We start from the raw sequence: 15,331 nt of genomic DNA, 5'->3' as shown, positions 1-15,331 counted from the left end.
CCCGGCTGTGGCTGGCTTGTAGGGGCCCCGGGTGTATTATATATAATGTATATTTTTTCATGTCGTCGTGAGCGCAACCCCTGTGTTCCGTGTGCAGCTCACAGCCTCGTGTGCGTGTGGCATCATCACGTCTTGGGGTTAGGGTAGGGATGGGTGTGCTGAGGAAGGGGACACACCCTAGGGTTTTCAAATAAAACAACCAGAAAAAAGCTCGGTGAGCTGCCTCTGGCCTGGCTGATCCCCGGTGGGCGCTGTGCGGGTGGCAGCTATGGGGTCTCGGGCCCCTTCGGCCTCTGAGCTGAAGTAAGGGGCAGGGCTGGTTGTTTCCCACTGTCTTCTTCCCTCAGCACCTGTGGGAAGAGTATAGACAATGGAGGGAATGCCGCAGACGCTGGGGCTTTGTGGGGGACATTGTCAGCCCCTCCCCATCTCTTGGAATTTTCAGCCTGGGGTTCTGGGGTGCCCTGCCTGGGGAGTCTAGGGAGAGAGTGCAGACAGCCCTGCTATTTTTTTTTTTTTTTTTATAAATCTATTTATTTATTTTTGTCTGCGTTGGGTCTTCGTTACTGCGCACGGGCTTTCTCTAGTTGCAGCGAGCAGGGGCTACTCCTTGTTGCGGTGCGTGGGCTTCTCATTGCGGTGGCTTCTCTTGTTGCGGAGCACAGGCTCTAGGCATGCGGGCTTCAGTAGTTGTGGCACACGGGCTCAGTAGTTGTGGCGTACGGGCCTAGTTGCTCGGCAGCATGTGGGATCTTCCTGGACCAGGGCTCGAACCCGTGTCCCCTGCATTGGCAGGTGGTTTCTTAACCACTGCGCCACCAGGGAAGCCCAACCCTGCTGTTTGTAATAAGAGAGAACGGGCTCTGAGACATGTCCCCCAGGCCGTAAGGGGTGGAAACCGGATGGGGTTATTTCAGAAGAGTGTGCTGTGGGGGAGCATCCTTCCTGTGCTGTCCCGGCCCCAGGAAAGACTAGGGATCCAAGTCTTAATTCCTTTCTGTGGGATGGGGGGTTTGAGTATCAGTAATGTTTCCCCTACTTCTCTGTGGTTCTCACAGACACAGTGGGGTGGGAGTGGAGCTTACTGACCTGCTGCGTGCACCACCTGTGCCTGGTCTTACTTCTGGCAGGCGCCCATTCTTCCCCCTGGCTTCAGCCACCAGCCATGTATTGATGTCCATACTTAATCTCCCACCCAGAACTCCCACCCAACTACTATTGGCAGTTCCCCTAGGACATCCTGTGCCTAAACGCACCCTTGTCCCGGATTCTGCTCTCTTCTGTTACCTGTCCCTTTCACCTTTCTCCCAGTTACCTAAGCAGAAACCTGGGAGCCAGTCTGGATTTCTCCCTCTCCCTTAACCTCTTGTCCAAATGATGACTAAACCTTCTCATTTTTACCCCTTAAAATCTCTCACGTGTGTCTTTTCTTTCTCTTCCCCTACTGCTGCCGCTGCCTTGATCACGCTGTCTTCGATGCATGCCTGGTCTATTGCAGGAGCCTCCCCACTGCCTGCTACCTCTTCTCCTTTTGCCTCCCGTGTTTTGCTCCACTCCACCCGGCTCTGGGTCCGAGTGACTTTTATAAAGTGCAGCTCTCCTTCTAGAACCTTCCCTACTTCCATATCATTGCCAGGGTCAAGTCCCGACACCATGAGAGGCCCCTCAACCCCCCTCCCTCCCTCCCCGCCCCTCTCTGCCACCACCCCTGCACACCTGGGTGTCAGTCACACAAACCACTACTTGTCTTACTCCTTCTCGCCTCTGTCTTCGCACGTCCCATTCCCTCTGTCTAGCGTGGCCTTTCCGCCCGTGTGCCTAGCAATCTTCTCCTTATCACCGAAGACCTCATTCCAGCGTTGCCTCTTCCAGGAAGTCTTCTGTGCTCTGGCACCTCTTGTTCACTCCTCCATCACAGCACTCCTTACTACATGGTGGTGCGCGTCTGTCTCCACCACCAGATTCGCTGTATTCTCAGAACCCACACAGGGCCTGGCGCGCAGTAAGGGCTCCATAAATGATGAATGAGGTGACGTGTGTAGCTCTCAGACTGATTATAAGAGAAAAGACGTATTGGTAGGAGGGGAGAATGGCGCTGCCCTGATGGCCCTCTGGCCCAGGGGGCCAGTGCACAGAGGACAGCGGTCGCCCAGCAGGTGCCTGCAGCAGCCTCTCCTGGAGGGGCCCCCGCAGATGCCAAGGTCCTGTTTCCATGTCTGTGGCAATAACACATGGGGGGCAGCCCTGCCTGTTCTACCTGGAGTTGCTCAGAGGCTCAGAGTGATGGCTCAGCGGGCAGAGCCTCAGCACTAACGGGGTGTAAGAGAGCGCTTTTAATTTATGGTCTTAAATTTCAGGGTGCTCACCGCGCTCCCACCCTTACCGTCCCCTCTAGTCCTCACGCACCCCTGGCCTCAGGGACCACAGCTTCCCATGAAGGGGAGCCAAAGCTAAGTGTTTGCCCTTGGAGCCCCTACACCGTGGCTGAGACTCGGGAGCTGGGGTCTTCATTCAAGTTCAAGCCCCAGCTCTCGGGTGCGGGAGGGGGCGAGCTTGCAGGGCCCTCTGTCACTCTCTTGAGTACACACGTATCGGCAGCACAGAGTCCGTCTCTTAGCACCTGCCCAGCTCCCAGCCTTCCTGGATCATCTGTCTCTGGGACCAAGCGGGGGTTTCTTCTGAAATGCGCCGTTCTGCATTCATTTTCCAGACACTCTCCAGGGTCAGAACCACCGAGCACTGACTGTGTCTTGTAGGTGTAACGTTTCCTGTCCCTCCCCTTTTTTTTTTGGTTGAAGCGTGAGGCATGCAGAACTTACCTGACCAGGGATCAAACCCATGCCTCCTGCAGTGGACGCACAGTCTTTACCACTGGACCACCAGGGAAGTCCCTCCTGTCCGTCCTTTTCACCGTCAGTGTTGACACTCCAGGTGCCAGCCCATGGTTGCCAGCCCCTCCCTACATGACAGCTGGGTGGTCGTGTCGTGATGGGGTCAGTGTCCGCGGGAGTGTGGGTGCCTGGAGAAGACTTGGAAGCCCTTGTGCCCCCGCAGCCACACATGCCCCAAATTACTGCTCTTGCTTGTGGGCCCACCCTCCTCTCTCACTGTCTCTGTCACACACACACACACACACACACACACACACACACACACACACACACCCACCACACTGGAAATAGGCATCAGGAATGAGGCAAGATGCCAACCCCCATCGTGCAGAGAAAGGGCAGCAGGCAGGAGTCCAAATGGGTTTTTATTTTGTTGCTCAAGATCTGGAAAGTTCTTCCCCAGCGTCCCTCACAGAAGATGCCAGATCCCCAGGATGCCAGGCCTTGGGCAGGGTTTCCAATTTCCCTATTCCCATTTAATTTGAAACAGCAAACATCTCCTTTGGCCTCACTCAAGTGTTTTCTTTTGCACTGTAAGGCTGTTTTCCTCTGCAGTCCACTCTCTGCAGTGAAAATTAACGAGCTTCCTGAAAAGTGCGTGATGGAGAAACTAGGCCTTGGGAGAAGCCGGGCTGTAGAGGCAGAGACGGTAACCAAGCGCTCAAGATCCATAGGCGTTCTGCTTCCTGTTACCAGACTGGAGACCTGAAAGCTCACCTTTGTGTCTTCCGGGCGGGTGGGCGGACACACACACACAGACACGCTCACACACCACGGCTCTGCCCACTTCAGGAGTCCACCACCCTGCAACCCTCAGGCTGATGTGCCATCAGCAACAATCCTGAAACTCGCATTTCCCCAGCCGCCAGCCCCTGCCCTGGGGGCGGGGAAGATCTCGTATTCCCCTTAGATTTTAATCTCCACCTTGGCCCCCAAGGTATGTCCCCTGGGCCCCCTCAGGGCTCCTCTGGACTGCGTTGATGGGTGAAATCCCCAGACCCTGGGATGTCCCCGGGTGTCTGTAGAATGAACTGAGATTGCATCCACAGTCTTCCTCGGTGCGCTGTGGGTTCTGGGGTCCTGGACCTCGCCTCCCTGCGAGTCCTCCCCACCCAGCGTCCTGCCGAGGCTTCCCTCACAGGGCGCCCCCTCCCGGAGAGACGAGGAACAGGAGGAAGGGAGACGGTGTGGAAGGAGATCTGCGAGTCCGGGGCGGGCGGGGGCCTCTGACCCACGCGCGGAGCTGGCACGCTTATTTTCACAGCGCTGGTGTCACGGCATCGCCTGCGGCACCACGCTGTCGCTCCCTAAAATACCCCCGTCCTACAGGAAAAGGACAGATGAGGGTTTAAATTTAGCCACAGTGGGTGGGAGGGGGTGGGGCATGGGGACTCTGGGATGCGGTGGAGCTGGATTTGTCAGAAACGGAATTGGAACCCCATGATGCCTCAGCTGACTTAAACAAAGGCACACGTGAGAGTTGCGAGTTAAGTTTTATTTGGGGGCAAAATGAGGACTGCAGTCGGGGAGACAGCGTTTCAGGTACCTCTGAAAAACTGCTCCGGGGAGGCGACGGGGGCAGCCAGGATATATAGGAGTTTTGCAACAAAGAGCAGGTAATTGGGAACGTCAAAAGATTATTGTTAAATAAAGAAAACCAGACATCTCAAGTTAAGGAATTTAGCACTGTTCTATGGATGGGAAGATGCAAGAGTCTGGGTTCACTGAAATCATTCCTTTAATAGGCACCTTAGCTCTCTGGGGCCCGTATTTTCACACCCTGAGTTTCCTCAGGGCTCACCAGCTCACGCTGGAGGGCTGCAATCATTGGTGACTGTGACATCCTTTGTTTGTTGATATGGCAGGAAATATTCCATTTGTACATATTCCGTTCCACTTATAAATATTCCATTTATCACCTCGACCAGGATTCTAATCCACAGGATAAAGGAACATCCGCCCCGAATATCCATTCTCAAAGACCTGACCCAAATGTCTGAAGTTCTCATCCCCACTCTGCAGCCCCTCCCCTATCCCCATGAGATGTGGTCTTTTCCCTTAAACAGGTGACTTGGGATTATCCTGCCCTTTCTCTATTGGCTGCGGAGAGGCTGTCAAAGGGCCAAAGCAGCAGTTGAGAAAAGCCCTGATTTTCAGTTAGGCTGCTGAAGGGAGAGGAGTCTTTCTGCGCTCCGGGGCGCCACAGAGAGGGAGAATAAGTCCAAAGGGCACAGAACGGTGAACAGAGGGTGATACAATTTGCAGACGACCACAGAGCGAAGCCCCAGCGTACCAGGCCCAGGTGACTTAGCTGCTCTGCCGCCTTGTCCCCCCACAGGCCACCAGGCCACCTCAAGGCCCTTCTCTTCCTATACCATCTTGCTGCTTGGAGGAAATCCCAAAGCACAGAGGGCACCTCCTACTGTGAGGTGGTGGGGAGGAGGGAGGAGGGGTCCAGGAGGCCTTTGCTGTCAGTTCCGCCTGCGTTCAAATCCCAGCACTCAGTGTTCGGCCTTGGGCTTTAGCTTCTCTAAGTGTTGGCTCACCAGGTATCAAAAGGAATTGTTTACTCCAAGGCTTGAGTGAGGCTTCAGTAAGATAACTTTTTCTGAAGCAACTCAGAATCGGCTTGTTATATGTGAGCTATCATTATCATTGATTACTGGGAGATTGACAGAGCCAACCCTAGCCTGGTGACAATGGGGTCTTGAAAAGCATCGAGTCTCAGGGATGGCAGGATCCCTAAAGCTCCTTCTCCCTGAAGCCCAGGCAGCACAGGCTTGTGGTTTTGAACACATGCTTTGGAGCCAGACATGCCTGGGTTTTTCTTTACCTTGGCAGCTTACAGAAGCTTATTGTGGCTAATGCCCATAGGAGATTGGCTATTTTTATCGTTACCAGGCTGATTTAGACAAGCACAGGTTATTTTTTTAATAAGTGGGGGCCTTGCCAACAGGAGCTGCTAGGGTCTGTCGTGCTCTGAACGTGGGTTGGAAAAGAATTTTCAGATATAAGGCAGAATGTAAAGAAGATAGAGTTTATTAGAGGGAAGTGTCGCAGCCAGAACAGCGGGCTGACTTCCTAGCGGTCTGGGAGAGTCGAGCCCGAACATATGCTATTGATCAGTTTTTACAGCCAGAAAACAAAGGAATGGTCCGAGGTGAAAATTTCATTTACTGATTGGCGGAGGCACATATACCTTCCTTCTATAGGTGAGAGTGGGACAGGGCAGATGCTTTTCCTTACTTGGGACAGGTCCCGTTGCCCAGGTGGGCGTCGCCCAGGTGGGCTCAGGAATTTCGTAACCATGGCAACGTGGTGGGAGGGCGGGTAAGAGTCCTGTAGGGGGTGTAACAGGTGAAACATTTTCAGGAAGGGTCGTCCTTTGTCCTTGAAGCACCATCGTCCTTGGAGCACCACAGGGTCTTGGTAACAAGAACTCACAGGCTTTCGGGTGCCGATTTCATGGGCAAAGGTGACCTGGCACTACAGGTAAGGCAAAAATAGAGGTTAGTTCACCAAATATATGGTCTTTTGGTCTTACCTCAAAATATTAGCTACAAAGGCTTTCCAGGTAAGGCACTGGTGGATGGAATAACTTTTTGTTCTGCCATGTTTTTCAGCCAGATTTTTAGGCTGACCCTCAACCTCAAAAGGAGCTGAGTTTCACTCCTGAGTATGTGTCCGTGAACTTTGTGTAGGCCCAAGTAGGCCATGCGTGACCAGCCTCTACCTGTCCTTGTGAACTGTGTCAGGGACAAGGGAAGGAAGTGTGAAAGGCCAGCCTCTCAGATCCTTAGGCTTATCCACAAGCTCCCAGGACTTACCGACAACCATCTTAAGGTGGCTCTGGAATTGTAAACTTTATAATCCTTTAGTCAATTATACAATCCTTGGCCAAGAATTTGAATTTTGGACTGTGGTTTTAGCTAGCAAGAGTGGTATATTTTTTCCAGTGAAGAGATCAAAAGGAGTGAGGATCCCTTATTTAATAGGGGATGTATCATTTTCCTGTGAAGATAGAGAAAAACTTGAACTTACTGCAAACCCAAGGGCTCAACAGGGTAATTCAGAAGGCCAGTGTCTGGAACATTCTGATTCTAACAAGCATGTTTGTTCAAGGAGTCAAGAAAGAACTGCTTAAAAACAACAACAACAACAAAAGAGCAACATAAAGTTTGGTCTTTCTTCTGGAATAAAAGAGGTGAAAACTGAAGGAAAAATACAAGGCTGATTAAGCTGGAGGAAGAAGTAGATTTCACTGGAAGAAAGGTCTATGGTCTTTGAAGACAGGCTAGATACATGTGGAAGGAGTGCAAGGTCTGGGAGGCCAGGCAGATATGAAAGGGAAAAGCAGGTTTATGTGAGTCTGATGACACTTAGAGTCTTAGAAAAGAGGGGTCATCGACAAGGCTAGAGGATCAGGTAAGAAAGAAAAATACAAAAGGACTTAATAAGTGAAGGAAATTTGCTGACATCTAGGTGGGGATACAGTAGCAGATCATCTACCCAAGGTAGGATAAGGTACAATGCAAAAGATGCCCTGCTCATGTGAATTGTGAGCCGGTCCAGCTGAAAACCCGCCCTGCGGTCGGCAGAGGTAACTCCACCTGGGGAGCGCTCAGTGAGTTCACAGGAGGATTACTTTGCAGCGTGCAGCCCTGAAGCCCCGAGCTCTCCCGCTCTGCTCTTCAATCTGACAGCTAACTGGTCTACGGCACTAAGTTTTTGACCTAATAACCTCAGCTTTCCCGATGGTCAAACTGACTCTCCTGGGAAAGGGTAGAATTTAGAATAGAGACAGTGAAGTAAATCATAGTATTTTGATGTTAACTTTAAGATAAGTTTAAAAATCTGTGTGGGGCTTCCCTGGTGGCTCAGCGGTTGAGAATCCACCTGCCAATGCAGGGGACACGTGTTCGAGCCCTGGTCCGGGAAGATCCCACATGCTGCAGAGCAACTAAGCCCGTGCGCCACAACTACTGAGCCTGTGCTGTAGAGCCCATGAGCCACAACTACTGAGCCCATGTGCTGCAACTACTGAAGCCTGCGCGTCTAGAGCCTGTGCTCTGCAGCAAGAGAAGCCACCACAAAGAGAAGCCTGCACACCGCAACAAAGAGTAGCCCCTGCTCGCCACAGCTGGAGAAAGCCCATGTGAAGCAACGAAGACCCAGCACAGCCAAAAATAAATAAGTAAAATAAATAAATTTATTTTTAAAAATCTATATGAATTTAAGTTAAACTTTGTTGTTTCCAACTTGAAATATCTGTTGATTTTAGAGTTATGATTTTTAGTCGAAAGCTTATAAACAGTATTAGAACATTCAAGAGAAATCAAACAGCAGAACATGGTAAATAAAGTAATTAGACTTACAAGAGTTGCTTATGTTATAAGAAAGATTTTGTGAGTATTTTATTTATTTATTTTATTATTTTTTTTGCGGTACGCGGGCCTCTCACTGTTGTGGCCTCTCCCATTGCGCAGCACAGGCTCCGGACACGCAGGTTCAGTGGCCATGGCTCACGGGTCCAGCCGCTCCGCAGCGTGTAGGATCTTCCCGGACCGGGGCACAAACCCGTGTCCCCTGCATCTGCAGGCGGACTCTCAACCACTGCGCCACCAGGGAAGCCCTGTGAGTATTTTAAATACTACCTTGTCAGGCAACTGAAGTACATGAGGGGGAAAAATCAGATATATTAAGTGTATGAATATGGTGTAAAACAGTTATGGAAATTTTACCAACTTTGTAGATTAGACTAATTGCTAAGGAAATTTAAATCTGTTCAAGTTGAGTTAAACATCAATCAAAGAACAAGTGGAAGTAATTTTTAAAAATGTAGTACATCTATAAATAGAATTTCAGGATTTGTAACTTGAATTTCAAGGTTTAAGCAAAACCATGTTTTATACTTACAATTTTAATAAATTAACTATTAATTTAAACCCCAGGTAACTGGAAATAGTCTTTTCTATGCGCATTAGACATCGTGAATATTCACAATGATGGAGTGTTTGTGGAGCTGGTATCAGTTGTTGGATCAGAAAGAGTGACGGGATCTAAAGAAATCTGAGATGGCGAAGGCATGGCCCAGACAAGACAGGGGGTGCCAAGAGGGAGCTCCTGTCCAGGACACAACCGAGAGGAATAGAGAGTTCTCCCAAAGAGAATTTAACAGGTAAGACAGGTCCAACATGTTTTTCTAAAGTCGTTTTTCATTTACAGGTTAAGGAAGATTTCAATGGCTCCAAGTATTTTTAACAAAAATCTCATCAATCTCGATGTTTATAGTAGTGATGATTTTTTCCCTGAATTATCAAAAATGACTGATGCCCATGTTGCAGCAAAAATAGAAATGAGACTTTTCTGATAAACAAGGAAAAGAAGGAAACAATGAACCATCTGGGGGAAACAATGTAAACAGGTCTGAAAGAGTTAATTCATCTTGGTTATTCTTCAGCTGTTACTACTAACAGACACTCGTAGCTAGACTTGTCCTTCACCAAGCTGATTACTCTCTGACTCCATACAAATTACCCTTTGCACCTGGCATTTCTTCTCCCCCTACACTCCCTTGTAGCACTCTTCATTTCAGAAAGAAGGTCACGGGCCAATAACTTCAGGGACACCAGACCGGGTTGCTGAGCCACCTGATGCCAGCTTTGGCCATGAGTTTGCAGAAGAAAAGAAATGCAAGACCTTCACCACTTTTGATCCTTATCACATACCCCGGACTGAGAGCCCCATGTATAAATTCTTCCCTGATCCCTCTAGGAGGGTGGCACAGTTCTTGAGGCATTAGCCTACTGTGTCTTCCCTTTGCCTGGCAAAGAAAATAAAAAGCCTCTCTATTTCTTATGTTCCAGTTCTCTGTTTCCATATTTTTATTCAGCATCGATGCATAGGGAACCAGATTTGGCAACACCCATACATTATAACAGAAGTCTCTCTGCGATAAGAGATAGCACTTAAATCTAAGGTTTGTACAAAAAGCTGAGTTTCAGTCTGGTGGCGGGTCTTTATTACAGCTCAGATTTTTCCAACTGGGGCAATTCCACAGAGAGGATTCTCAATGGTAGTGTAATGATTCTAAGTATGGAGCCTGGAGTCAGCTGTAGTAGAGTCCATAAGGGAACAACTAAAAACTGGAAGACTGAAACAGCTCCACCAACTTCTGTGTTGGAAAATCCTTTCTATGGAGTTTAATATCATAGTCTTTGGTATAGCCTGACACTGGTGACCAGAAGGGTGGATGTTGCAGAGATTGCCAGCTACTCACCAAACCTTAGTCCAGCCCATTCTGGGCATTAGTCTAAACTGCATTTCTCAGGTTCCTTCTCTATTAAGGTGGCCGAAAGGCTGAGCCAGTGGAACGTGAGCATTACACCACATCAGCCTCCTGATTGGAAAATCCCTTCAACAGAGTTTAATTTCATAGTCACTGGCATAGCCTGACCCTGAAACCAATATTTCTTCTATTATTCATTTTCTCTAGTTACTTCTAAGTCTTTACTATGGGCTTTGGCTGCATAGTCACACAATCTCTCACCAGCCATCCTGAAGTCCACAAAATTTTGAAAACCAAAAGTGTTTTTAATTAGTCTGATGCCAAAATCCATCCTGCCCTGAACAGGTGAAACTGTTTATAGACTTTATCTCAAAGTAAATATTCATATTTTTTCAGAAGAAGTATTAGCATGCTTGATTCTAGGGGGCTGCCCCAGACCTGGCTGGGGAAGGTACGTAATCCATATACACTGTTGTAATGCATATACTATATTTACCTCAGTAAAATTCCCAGAGTTCTGGATACTGAAACATAACTGGTCCCAAAAGTTTAAGATGAGGGAATACGGACCTGAGCAAATATGGGTTTGGATTGTATAATGCATTGTTCCAGATTCTGGGAACATTAGTTTGCTTGGGACAATGACTTTTTTTTTTTTTTTCGGTACACGGGCCTCTCACTGCTGTGGCCTCTCCCGTTGCGGAGCACAGGCTCCGGACGCGCCGGCTCAGCGGCCATGGCTCATGGGCCCAGCCGCTCCGCGGCATGTGGGATCTTCCCAGACCAGGGCACGAACCCGTGTCCCCTGAGTCAGCAGGTGGACTCTCAACCACTGCGCCACCAGGGAAGTCCTGTTTTTGTTTTTTGGTTTTTCCTTCTGTCTTCTTCTTCTTCTTTTTTTTTTTGGTCTAATTTTTCTCCGTTGTTCAGATCGGGTAATTTCTATTGTCCTATCTTCCAGTTCACGGATTTTTTCCCCTCTGTCCTATCCATTCTACCCTTGAGCTCATCACTGAGCTTTTAATTTAGTTATTGCATTTTTCAGTTCTAGAGTTTTCATTTGGTTCTTCTTGACAGCTTCTATCTGTTTGCTGAGGTTCTCTATGTCATTTGTTTCACTGGGTTTGTAATTGCTTCTTGAAGCATATTTATCATGGCTACCTGAAAATAATTTAATATCTCTATCATCTTGGTGTTGGCATCTATTGGTTGACATTTAAAAACTATTTTTATTTTATATTGGAGTAGAGTTGATTAACAATGTTGCATTAGTTTCAGGTGTACAGCAAAGTGATTCAGTTATACATATACATGTATCTATTCTTTTTAAAATTCCTTTCCCATTTAGGTTATTACAGAATACTGAGCAGAGTTCCCTGTGCTATATAGTAGGTCCTTGTGGGTTCTCTATTTTAAATATAGTTGTGTGTACGTGTCGATCCCAGACTCCTAGTTTATCCCACCTTTTCCCTTTGGTAACCATAAGTTTTTTTTCTAAGTCTTTGAGTTTGTTTTGTAAATAAGTTCAGAGGCATCATTTTAAAAAAATTCCACATATAAGCAATATCATATGATATTTGTCTTTCTCTGTCTGACTTACTTCACTTAGTATGATAATCTCCAGGTCCATCCCTGTTGCTGCAAATGGCATTATTTCATTCTTTTTAATGGCTGAGTAATATTCCATTGTATATATGTACCACATCTTCTTTATCCATTCATCTGTCGATGGACATTTAGGTTGCTTCCATTTCTTGGCTATTGTAAACAGTGCTGCAATGAACATGTATCCTTTCGAACCAAGGTTTTCTCCTGATATATGCCCAGGAGTGGGATTGCTGGGTAATATGGTAGCTCCACTTTTAGTTTTTTTAAGGAGCCTCCATACTGTTCTCCCTAGTGACTGTACCAATTTACATTCCCACCAACAGTGAAGGAGGATTCCCTTTTCTACACACCCTCTCCGGCATTTATTGTTTGTGGACTTTTTGATGATGGCCATTCTGACTGTGTGAGGTGATACCTCATTGTAGTTTTGATTTGCATTTCTCTAATAATTAGTGATGTTGAGCATCTTTTCATGTGTCTCTTGGCCATCTGTATGTCTTCTTTGGAGAGATGTCTATTTAGGTCTTCTGCCCGTTCTTTGATTGGGTTGTTTGTTGTTTTGATATAGAGCTGCATGAACTGTTTGTAAATTTTGGAGCTTATTGGTTGACATTTTTTAATTCAGTTTGAGATCTTCCTGGTTCTGGGTATGATGAGTGATTTCCTATTGAAACCTGGACATTTTTGCATTTTGTTATAGACTCTGGCTCTTATTTAAGCCTTCCGTTTTGAATGGCTTATTTTGTACACCAGTCCTGCAGGGAAAGAAGGGGCACTACCTCATTACCACCATGTGGAGGAAGAAGTCCAGGTTCCCCATTTGGCCTCCACTGACACTTGAGGGGCTGGGACATCTCCCTTACTGCTGGGCTGGGCAGGGGGGTTAGTTTCAGCATCCCACATGGTCTCCACTAACATTGCCAGGAATGGGGGAGAGCCTCATGACTGGTCTGTGGAGATGGGCTCCTTACCTGGCCTTCTCTGACACCACCTCAGTGTGGGGTGTCTCATTATAGCTTCTTGAGGTTGGTAGTCTAGGCTCCCTTCTTGGCCTTTGCTGGTGGGGGGCCACAGTTTTTTAGTTGGTGTTTGGCTGGAGAAGAGTGGTTATTGTCTGGAAGTTTCTGTTTTTGTAGGCTACCCCTTTCCTGGTCTTTTGGCTAAAGAGCAGACTTAAAAAAAATAAATTTATTAATTTTTAAATTTATTTTTGGTTGTGTTGGGTCTTCGTTGCTGTGCGTGGGCTTTCTCTAGTTGCGGCGAGCAGGGGCTACTCTTCGTTGCGGTGCACGAGCTTCTCATTGCGGTGGCTTCTCTTGCTGTGGAGCACGGGCTCTAGGTGTGCAGGCTTCAGTAGTTGCGGCATGCAGGCTCAGTAGTTGTGGCTCATGGGCTCTAGAGCACAGGCTCAGTAGTTGTGGCGCACAGGCTTAGTTGTTCTGTGGCATGTGGGATCTTCCCAGACCACGGCTTGAACCCATGTCCCCTGCATTGGCAGGTGGATTCTTAACCACTGCACCATCAGGGAAGTCCCTAGAGAGCTGACTTTTATTGGAGCTTTTTTTTTGGTCTGTGCATGCTGGTATTTCCAGGTTGCTGACCTCTCTAGCATCCAGTCTGGGATGTATGAGGGGAAAAGAAACCCACAGAACTCACTACCATGTTGTGTCCCGGGTCCTAAGGTCCTAGCCAGTCCGCTTTCTTTTTTCCACCTTTCAGAATCTTCTTATGTTTGTTTTACATATAATGTCCAGGGCTTTCAGTTGTATTTAATGGGAGCAATAGAGAAAAGCAAGTCTACGCCATCTTTCCCAAAGCAGAAGTCTTCCCCCAACAAACAAATCAACATACAAACACATTGTATATCTGTGTATGCTATAGATGTTTTGTGAAAAATCCTGAAAAGAGAGAAAAACCATTCATTGGGGGAAATACTCCCAAGTCAAAAAACTTGATTTCTTTTTTCCTTGCTTCCGTCCATACTTTGGGGGGAGAAAGGATCCAAGGTTTCCCAGTTGGATTTTGGTAAGGGTGACATAGACTGAATCTTCCCTGTATTGCTAAAAGTGGTAAGATTCCGCTCCAAGCAGGGATAAAGGGAATATGCATGATGGTCCTTGTTGCTATCTGGGGGGAATTCCCTGCTATGTGTCCAGGGGATAGAGTTAGGTACTCAAACGTATGTTGGGTTTTACCCAAACCTACATTGGTAGTTCTGGATACACCTGGGTAAATCTAGATTTCACTACTCTGAACACTTTTAAAGCAAAGTGAGTTTTGTCCATGCGTATTTAGATGAGCCTAGCTTTGGGATTTGCTGCGTCTCACTTCACGTACAGCTTTCCTCCCTTGTCAAGCTGTCTCTGCCAATGATGTCAACTGAGGGTGAAAGGAGGAGGGGCCATCATAACCAACAAGCCCCTCTACGTGTACATGTGTGAAGACTGTACCTTGATTTGCAATTTCCAGAGCATGGATATTTCCATTACATTGCATCTTTTTTTTTTTTTTTTTTTTTTTGTGCGGTACACGGGCCTCTCACTGTTGTGGCCTTTCCCGTTGCGGAGCACAGGCTCCGGATGCGCAGGCTCAGCGGCCATGGCTCACGGGCCTAGCCGCTCTGCAGCATGTGGGATCCTCCCAGACCGGGGCATGAACCTGTGTCCCCTGCATCGGCAGGCGGACTCTCAACCACTGCACCACCAGGGGAGCCCCTACACTGCATCTTAACATCATCAAAAAACCCTGAAGAATCAGATCAGATGAGGTGATTCCTCATTTCCAACTTTTCTCCCAACAAAAAGCTACAAAGTAACTTAACACTTAGGAAGTAAAGACATTCATTTACCCAAGTGAAGCTGTGAAAGAAATTAGCTGCACCTAAATGAGACAATAAAAACTAGATAAGGTTGTAACTTGTGAGTTCTGTATCATTATCAGTTGAAGGAGATGGCCTTGGGGATTCATGACACAGGAGACAGAACTCATCTCTAAAAATGGGTTGAGAGTGTTCACTTGTGATTCAGACAGCATCGTCTTGGGAGTATGTAGGTCCTAAGTGTTGTGTCTTGGTCTCAAACCTCTGACCCTTTAAGTACCTGTACTGTGGTTAAAAATTTAACCCAGTAGTTTTGACCTACCTGAGCCAGTAAATTTGCTATCCAGATGTGTGTAAGTGACGTTATGAATTAAAACGTTTGATCTTTAAGAGAATCTAATGTATGAGCCTTCAATTTGGGAAGTAAAGTTTTAGACTTGAGATTTTAAGAGGACTAAGATAATTTCATAAATGTTTATAAATTTGATTTATTAGACCTATAGGGTTGAATAAGGGTTTAGAAAGATTTTGCCTGATGGGGTGGTGTGCCCTGTCAGCCATTTAAAGTGTTTTAAAATATGTATATTAAATGCCATGTAGTTTAAAATATTTAAGGAGATCTTTAAATTTTATTTTTCAAAAGGGTAAGTCTAGCATAATGCTTAAGAGCAGGGACTCTGGGAGCAGGTTGTATAGGTTAGGGATCATCAAACTACGTCCAGCTGC

This window comes from Hyperoodon ampullatus (genome assembly GCF_949752795.1).
Source record: "Hyperoodon ampullatus genome assembly, chromosome: 11".
NCBI lineage: Eukaryota > Metazoa > Chordata > Mammalia > Artiodactyla > Ziphiidae > Hyperoodon > Hyperoodon ampullatus.
Note: the sequence above shows the minus strand (reverse complement) of the source record.